The sequence below is a fragment of the Papaver somniferum genome, unplaced genomic scaffold (assembly GCF_003573695.1).
Source record: "Papaver somniferum cultivar HN1 unplaced genomic scaffold, ASM357369v1 unplaced-scaffold_15, whole genome shotgun sequence".
NCBI lineage: Eukaryota > Viridiplantae > Streptophyta > Magnoliopsida > Ranunculales > Papaveraceae > Papaver > Papaver somniferum.
In genome coordinates, this window is record NW_020624376.1 from 3,316,044 (window position 1) to 3,324,931 (window position 8,888).

General features: G+C 38.6%; 1 long non-coding RNA gene across 1 annotated transcript; it reads left to right on the forward strand.

The window, feature by feature from the left end:
- The first annotated feature begins 6,921 nt into the window (after window positions 1–6,921).
- On the forward strand, window positions 6,922–8,325 carry LOC113335683. The gene is made up of 3 exons (XR_003353448.1): window positions 6,922–6,951; window positions 7,910–8,045; window positions 8,236–8,325. It is a non-coding gene; the product is annotated as an uncharacterized LOC113335683 (long non-coding RNA).
- The last annotated feature ends 563 nt before the right edge of the window (window positions 8,326–8,888 follow it).

Genomic DNA, 8,888 nt, shown 5'->3' on the forward strand with positions numbered 1-8,888 from the left:
AACCCCTAAGAGACCCTAGTGGACGAGTTATAGTCTTGTGAGGGTTTACATAGAGATATACCCACAAAACCTACACAAAAACTTCTAAAACCATCAATCTTCGTCGGAGGAATCCGAGTCCGATTCACCCACCATCATCTCCGGGGCATACTCCGTAATTTTAGATACCATGAAGTGATAGCTTGCATCAAATGCAAATGCTTCCCCCTTTTCCTCCAAGTAGCGCGATTTCATGACTTCATGCTACAAAAATAAAACACAAACTTACTTTTTTAGTGGTGTTTAATAGGAAGATCAAACAACATGGATTACGTAAAATAAACCACAAAAATACTTAAAAATTGTTTAATGGACAAGTTAAAGTAGCTAGCGTTCAAAATCCAATGTTGGATAGCTAAATAAGCAAGTATCGCATTTTCTAGGACTTGGTGCCTATCATGGATTTGTTGAACACTTCTACCATTTAGATTCCTAAACTCTTGCCTATATTTGTTATATACCTTTGTCCAAAAGGTTTCGGCATCTACCCTTACGAAGGACTGATTTTTAATTCGAGTTTCGGCGTACCATGCTTTGGTGATGGATAGAATCAAATGATGCCATTTTTGTACGTAGATGTATTGGGAGAGTTATAAATAGTAGATGATGATATGAATTTGGAGAGTATATGCAAATAGGTGTGTTGTTTTATAGACAGAACTAGTGTATTTACAGGATGGTGCCCAAATCTGGCCGTTAGGGTAGTCAATCAATGTTGTTGTACTTGCAAAATTTTGAATTTTGAAGTCGCCGGCTAGGTTTTTGTTTCCCCAATATGCCGACTATATGTTAGTCGGCAAGGTCGTAATTTTCTTACCCTGCCGGCTAATTGAATTTTCAAACATAGGAGGAGGTCATATTCTGCTGTATATAGTCGACACGGTATTTGTTTATTGCAATGCCGAATAACATGTAGTCGGCAAGGTCGAAATTTTCTTACCCTGCCGACTAATAGAATTTTCAAACACAAGATAAGGTCATATTCGGTTGCATATAGTTGGCAAGGTATTTTTTCATTCAATACCCTGGTAAATGCACCATTTCTGTTCTCAGGGCCGGCAGTCTGCCAATTTACAACCTTGTCAGCGCAGGTTTAGTCGGCAATGTAACTTAACAAACCATTCATTCAATACCATACCAGATGAATTATTGAAACATAAAATAGCTAAACACACCATTCATTCAACAACTAGAAGTCGAACATTTTTCCAAAATAAGAAAACATATGTCTCATAAACCTTAAAAAAACATTTGTCCAACCATTAACCTTGACATAATTTCTAACACATAAGTAAACAAACTAGAAATTCATTCATTCACGACCACCACCACCACCACGGCCCAGTTTAGCATTTTCACCAGCACGACCACTACCACCACCAAGGCTACGAGGCCTCTTTTGTTCAGCGTTCCTCTTTAGTTAAACATTCCTCTGTAGTTCAGCATTAGCTTGCTGGAACATTTCAATGGCATCCTCATTGTCAACATTCTTAGCATAGTCAATGTGCTTAGTTTGCTCTTCAAGTGACAAAGGATTTCCTGTATCTCTCGAGCAACACATCATCTTCACAAGGGTCTTCAAGTGCTCCTTCTATTTTCACTTAAACAACAAACAATTAATAGACTGATTCGATAATGTCATCTTAAAACAATAAGAGCAACTCTATAATACTTATAACATTCTTAAGACTTGTTGTTGGGTCTTTCGGTGGCATCTTCCTCTTACGAGTCGGTTGTTCAACAATTTGTTCCCTAATCACAGTAGGACGAGCAATACCATCGTACCACCGCATGTAATTTTCATGGGCTTCATGACCTTCAGTCTCCTCATCCAAAAGAGTCAAATCGATTTTGTGGTCGCGTTTTTCGTCCCAATGAGAAATCTCTGGTGGTGGAGCATAATGGACGTCAATACTTTTTTTGGTCGTGTTAAACCTCTCCCTTACAACTTTATAGAACAAATCATCATTGAGATAAGGTACTTCTTGGACGTGACCCACTTGTCGTATTACCCGTTGTGGATCGTATATTGAGAATACTTGGGGGTAAAACAAGGGACCGTAGTAGAATGTAACATAATTTCTCCTTACGATTATTTTTTCTTTTGTATCATCTCGATACGGATCAAATATTACCTCATCCGCAGTCATTTTTCCCAAGGCGATTTGCATGTTGAAAAGTTGTTGTGGCATATCCTTCTCCTAAGAACTAGTAAAATTGTATCATTGTCTTCTACGAGGCCTCTTTTGTTCAGCGTTCCTCTTTAGTTAAGTATTCCTCTGTAGTTCAGCATTAGCTTGCTGGAACATTTCAATGGAATCCTCATTGTCAACATTCTTAGCATAGTCAATGTGCTTAGTTTTCTGTTCAACCGACAAAGGCTTTCATGTATCTCTCACGCAGCACATCATCTTCACAAGGGTCTTCAAGTGCTCCTTTTATTTTCATTTAAATAACAAACAATTAATAGACTGATTCGATAATGTCATCTTAAAACAATAAGCGCAACTCAATAATACTAACAAAATTCTTAAGACTTGTTGTTGGGTCTTTCGGTGGAATCTTGCTCTTACGAGTCGGTTGTTCAACAATCCGTTCCCTAATCACAGTAGGACGAGCAAAACCATCGTACCACTGCATGTAATTTTCATGATCTTCATGACCTTCGGCCACCTCATCTAAAAGAGTCAAATCGATTTTGTGGTCGCGTCTTTCGTCCCAATGAGAAATCTCTGGTGGTGGAGCGTAATGGACGTCAATACTTTTCTTGGTCGTGTTAAACATCTCCCTTACAAATTTATAGAACAGATCATCACCGAGATAAGGTACTTCTTGGACGTGACCCACTTGTCGCATTACCCGTTGTGGCTCGTACATTGAAAATACTTGGGGGTAAAACAAGGGACCGTAGTAGAATGTAACATAATTTCTCCTTACGATTATTTTTTCTTTTGTATCATCTCGATACAGATCAAATATTACCTCATCCGAGTCATTTTTCCCAAGGCGACTTGCATGTTGAAAAGTTGTTGTGGCATATCCTTCTCCTGAGAACCAGTAAAATTGTATCATTTTCTTCTTGGCTTGTGACTCGCAAGGTTAGTGTTCACTTTGATGCGGGGGTTGACTTTCACCAAAGAATCTTATCTTATAAGCAATTTGCATATATAAATGATAAGCAATTTGGATATATAAATGATTTAGACAATTAAATTACCTGGAAGAGACATAGATTTCCGTTAACTTACTTAGTGAGTGCCCTTGAAGCCTTTGTCAAGTCTACATTCAAGAAGGAAACCACCGCAGCACCCCAAGAATACATATGCATATGATCAAAGGGATGCAATAGTTGAAGATACTTGCCGTCGACCAAGCTTCCGGAAATGTCTGGGAAGATACAGTTTCCCAACATGTATAGAAAATAAGCTGACGCAGTAGCATTCATTCATACCAAGTACATATTTCCTTCCTCATCATAGATTTTCTGGGTCCCAGAGTATGTATCCCTCAACATCTTCAGATTTAACTTCCTGCTTATATAACCATCCTTTAACACAAACATAGAGTCCGACTGCTTCCCATCCAAACCGAAAAAGATCTTGGTCAATTAAAAGATATTCTCTTAAGAAATGTCATCTTCGTAGCCATCTTTGATTGTTTTTCCCTCAACCTCGAGGCCTATAATTTGATGAGCACCATCGGTAGTTACCGCCATCTCACTGAATGGGAATAACATTGTATCAATCTCTCCGTAGAACATCTCACAGAATACAGATACGGTAACTTTTTTATACTGAACAACTGAACTCTTCACCGCAAGCCACAACCCGGAGTTCTTGACAATCGCTTTCACCTCGTCACATTCCCAATGAAGTGGCCATTTCTGCATCATAGTGTTTGAAGTTTGGCGCCTCATGATACAAATGGCATGCTTGTGATCCTAAGTACCAAATACACTAAATTAAAAGAAACACAAACTTTTGAAGCAAATTTAAGATAGATACACTTAAATAAAAACAAAGTTGGATTGAGATTACTTATGATAGTATTATGGATTTCACATGCCCATGAGTCTTTGTATCCAAAAATAAAATGTCCACCATTTTCTGGGGACCCTAGTGGAGGCTGATCTGGTTTCAGTTGCTTCTTCAAGTGACGGGGAAGCATGTGGGAATCAGCTGGTTTAGTGATAACCATCTTCGGTCTTCTGATTGCAGTTGCAGTTTGAGTTTGTTGATCATTACGTGTTTCTTCCCCACTTTGTTCTTCTTCTTCTTCAACAATTTCACCTTGTTCATCATTATCTTTATCTCCATCATTTTTATCACCATCATCTTTATCTCCTCCAACAGGTGGCATGTCTTCATCATCATCACCATCATCGTTATCTCCTCTAGCAGCCGTAGTTCTTTCAACATCATCATAATTATTACCTCTTCTACCATATGGAGTTGATGGGTCTCCATATGCATCACTTGGTTCCGATGGTGGTTGACAATCATTCCGTTCACGGATCCTGAGCGTTCTCAGCTCAACGAATGCCCCTCGATGTGTTGCAGTCAAGAGTTTGTCACCGACACGAGGAGGTTTCGAAGGAGGAGTAACAAATTTCTCCTTTCCTTGCTTGACCTTATGCATCCTACACAAGAACAATGAAAAAAATCAACTAGTCGGCAGGGTCGATAAGTATAATCTATGCCGACGAAACAACAGTCGGTGGGGTCCTATTCAAATACCATGCCGGCTTATAACAAAACGGAACACAGGAAATACAAATGATTTTCCACATATTTAGTCGGCAGAGTCTATAATCCATACAGTGCCTACTAATACGTAGCCTACATGGTGGTATTCAAATACCATGACGACTCTATAAATTTATGGACTCAGGAAACACAAACATTTTTAAAGCATTAGTCGGGTTGGTAAAAATTTCAAAACCAACGACTGTTAGAAACACATTTAGTCAGCATGGTATTGAGATTGAATATTGTGCCGACCCTGTAAATGTCATTTCCAGATATGAAAAGCCGGCATGGTATTCAACCTAGGAAGACAATGACTACATCTATACATGAAAAGTCGGCAAGTTCGTGGAACAAACACCTTTCCGGCGTCGCAACTGCAGATTCAAAAATTCGATTTTTCTGCCCTAATTTGACATGCAAACATAAAATTGAAGTACTTGAGTGAGTTTAAGTAGGCTCTTAATTATTTTCTCAATCTCGTTATTTCTTCGGTTTCAGCGGCGTCAGTGACTCACCCTCGCACCTCTGCTTCAGGACCCATCTTTTTTTCCGGATGAAGGGAAGCGCGTTCACTCGGGAGTAGGAACTCGCTTCTCCATTAACAGCAACAAGAGTCACTTAAGGAAATCTTAACAAAATGTTTTGACTCTTGAAGATATTCTCCTGGGATAAACCTTTAAATGATGTTTATATTGAAATAAGTTTCCAATTCCAGGATTATCTCAATTAGGTTCTATGTGTTTGTTTCATACGAGTATCCTTCGGCCGCTCCATGTTTGAAGATTAATCGACAATCCAATTTTCGAAACGACGATTACGACATATTAATTGACGATTTTTTGATGGAGGTGTGGTGGAGAAGCCGGTGTGGTAGAGGAAAAGAGGGTAGAGGAGAAGATGAAATGAAAATGAGTTAAAAAAAACTAATTAGGGTAATAAGAATTATAATGGTAAAGGGTAATTTTGTAACTTCACCCATTAGGATACCCCCTTAGCCCTTAAAAAGAGTCCACTTAAAATCGGGTATACCCAATTTGACCCGGATGATTTGGGTCCCGAGAATTTCTCCGGAAACTTCTCGTGCAACACACAAAATAGTGGTATGAAAAACCCACCCTCCTATAGTTCCTCAATGGGCCACAGGGGCTGTGTGTGTATCGGTATTTCTCGGGATAAAATGCTCGGTCAATATAGCATCCCCCTAAAAAAAAAAAGCTCTCTCAATAGGTACGATACTCAGTAAAAGAAGGGAAAGAACTGATATTTTTTGGTTCTAGCCTCCCTAGCCAGCCAACTTAAAAAAAGTTCCTAATCTAAAACTAAAAGTAAAAGTGCCGAAAGTAAGTAAACTTAGTTCTACAAGTACTTGATATTTGTTTGAGCTCTCGGACGAAGATTAGACTGATAGTTTTGGTGGTAAGATTGATTATGTATTCTTTATGACCCCGTACGTACTCAGGACTCCAACTTTATACATATTATAGGTCGCTATAGAGTGATGCTGCACGTACCGGGGCTCACAGCCCCTGGGACCCACTGGAACTTGCAGGGTGGGCTATGGATCCCACTGTGGGTCCCTCATTTTGTTGTGTCTTGCGGTGACATTCACGGGATTCATGCCCCGGTGAATGTAGCATTATTGGTCGCTATAGCGTCTGTGATATGGTTATTTCAGAATATCATCAGTATGCACGTGAAATTAACGTACAAAAGAGAAAAAAGAAACAGAAAATGGTCTATATAGCCAAAAAAGTGAGTTTTCTGGGCCATATAGACAGTTAGGATTCGGCCTGGGTGAAATAGCCAATGGAATCTTTAAGTGAGGAGTTTAAGTTATTACCCTTTTGGAAGGGATATCTTCTTCTCGTCTTCTCCGTCAATCATAAAACAGATCTAAAAAAAGCCAACACCACCATCGATCTATTTCTTCCCAACAATCATCTTGTTGCAACGCTGAAAATGGTTTCTCCTCCGTCTTCATCATATATTTCCACCGTCTACATCAACAGTATCATCATCTTTGTCCCCCTTCTACATCAACAACATCATTACAGATGAAATTGAAGACTTCATTGTTGAAATTGGTTTCTCCGCCGTCTGCAAACACCCAACACCAACTCCAGCATGATAATCGATAAATTTCACAAGATGTCTCTTAAAACTCGTAAGTTTCCAAACCCTAACTTTGTATTGATTTTATTTTCAGAATTACATGATTGATTCACCCAGTTGGTTGATTTTATTTTCATTTAATTAAACCGGACGTAATTGGGTTTCTTTATTTTAGTATAAATTTGTGGGAGTTATGTGTTTGAAGTACCCGGTGATTCTAATCCTACAATGAAATTAGGATGTTAACTAAATGGTTATCTGTATTGGATGATACTGATTTGCATCCTGTTGTTGTAATGAAATTATTGATTATTTCTATTGTATGAAACTGGTTTTCATCCGTTGGTGGTCTTAATTTTAATGATTCTCTATTGGATGAAACTAACTGGTTTTCATCTGTTGGTGGTCCTAATTTTAATGATTACCTCTATTGGATGAAACTGGTTTTCATCTGGATAATCCCATTCTTATAGTGTCTCCAAAGGTGAGATATAAAAATTGGGTTTCATCTAGATGTAAGGTACTAAGGTAGGATGTAACTGGTTTTCATCCGATACATGCAGAAATTGGCTTTCGTCTAGCTTTAAGATAGGATGTAACTGGTTTTCATCTAGGTTTAGTTTGTGGTGTATATTTTTTCAGCATGTTTATACTAGGATGAAAACCAGTTTCATCCAGGTTTAATATAATATAAACTAGGATGAAACCAGTTTCATTTAGATTTAATTTGTGTTGTATATAATTTCAGCATGTCTAAACTAGGATGAAAATGGATTTCATCCAGGTTTAGTATAGTACAAACTAGGGTGATATCAGTTCTATTTAGGTTTAATTTTTGGTGTATATTGTTTCAACATGTTTAAACTAGGATGAAACTAGTGGTTATATGCTACATGCCTTAATGTTATTCCAACCAAATGGTTTTCATGATACTTGGAAATCCTTAACATATTTCTGATATGGTGAAATTAACAAGCTGTAATGTCTCTCTTTCTGTCTGCCAATTTCAGTGGGACTTTAAGTTATATCTTCAACAACTTTATAGAAGATCGGGCTTTTAGCGAGGTCGTTAGAGAAGCCAAGAATGCTGGTTATACCGAGCCAGATCCAAGAGACGATCTGTTTGGAATGGATGTGGCTAGAAAGGTAATTGAATTCCTTTCCCTCCCTCCCTCATGTCAGGACTCCGGAGCCTCCAATCAGGAGACGGGTTGGTTTATGGATAGAAACCTTTGTGGCAACCCCATCCTTATCCTTATCCACTGACTATCAGGTTGTAGCCTGTTTTGCACGCTCTGAGTGGTAAGATTCTTATAAGGTAGCTATTTGATTGCAGGTCATAATTCTAGCTAGAGAATCTGGTTTAAGACTGGAGCTTTCTGATATCCAAGTGGACAGCCTTGTGTCAGAACCATTGAAATTAAGATGAGAAACTTATAGATGTATGACTACTTATTGCTGAGCTACTCAATATAAACTTTATGAATTTTTTTCCCTGGTATTGTTGCTGCAGTCAAGTGCATTAGCTGAGGAGTTCCTGCGGCGTCTACCAGAATTTGATCAGGAAGTCGCAAAGAAACGGCTTGATGCGGAGGTTGCTGGTGAAGTAAGTATCTTGAGACATTTGTCAATGGATTGAAACTGGCTGCATAAGTGGTCATAATAACTGGATGAATTTAATCCGAAGAATTCTTTGTGTAGACATTTGTCTTACATTTCATGGTTTTGTTTGTGGCATCTTAAGGTTCTGAGGTATGTTGGGGTAGTAGATGTTGTCCAAAACAAGGAATGAATGCAGGGGATGACATTACAGATGTGCAGGTGATGGCAGTTGTGGTTGGCATGAGGCATAGGTGAAGGATCTGCAATGGGTTACTACTCTGTTTTTAATTCTGTTTCACGCATTATGTTTTGCTCTGTTTCACGCACTCTGTTTTGCTCTGTTTCAGACACTCTGTTTTTTGCTCTGTTTTAATTCGTAAAACAGAG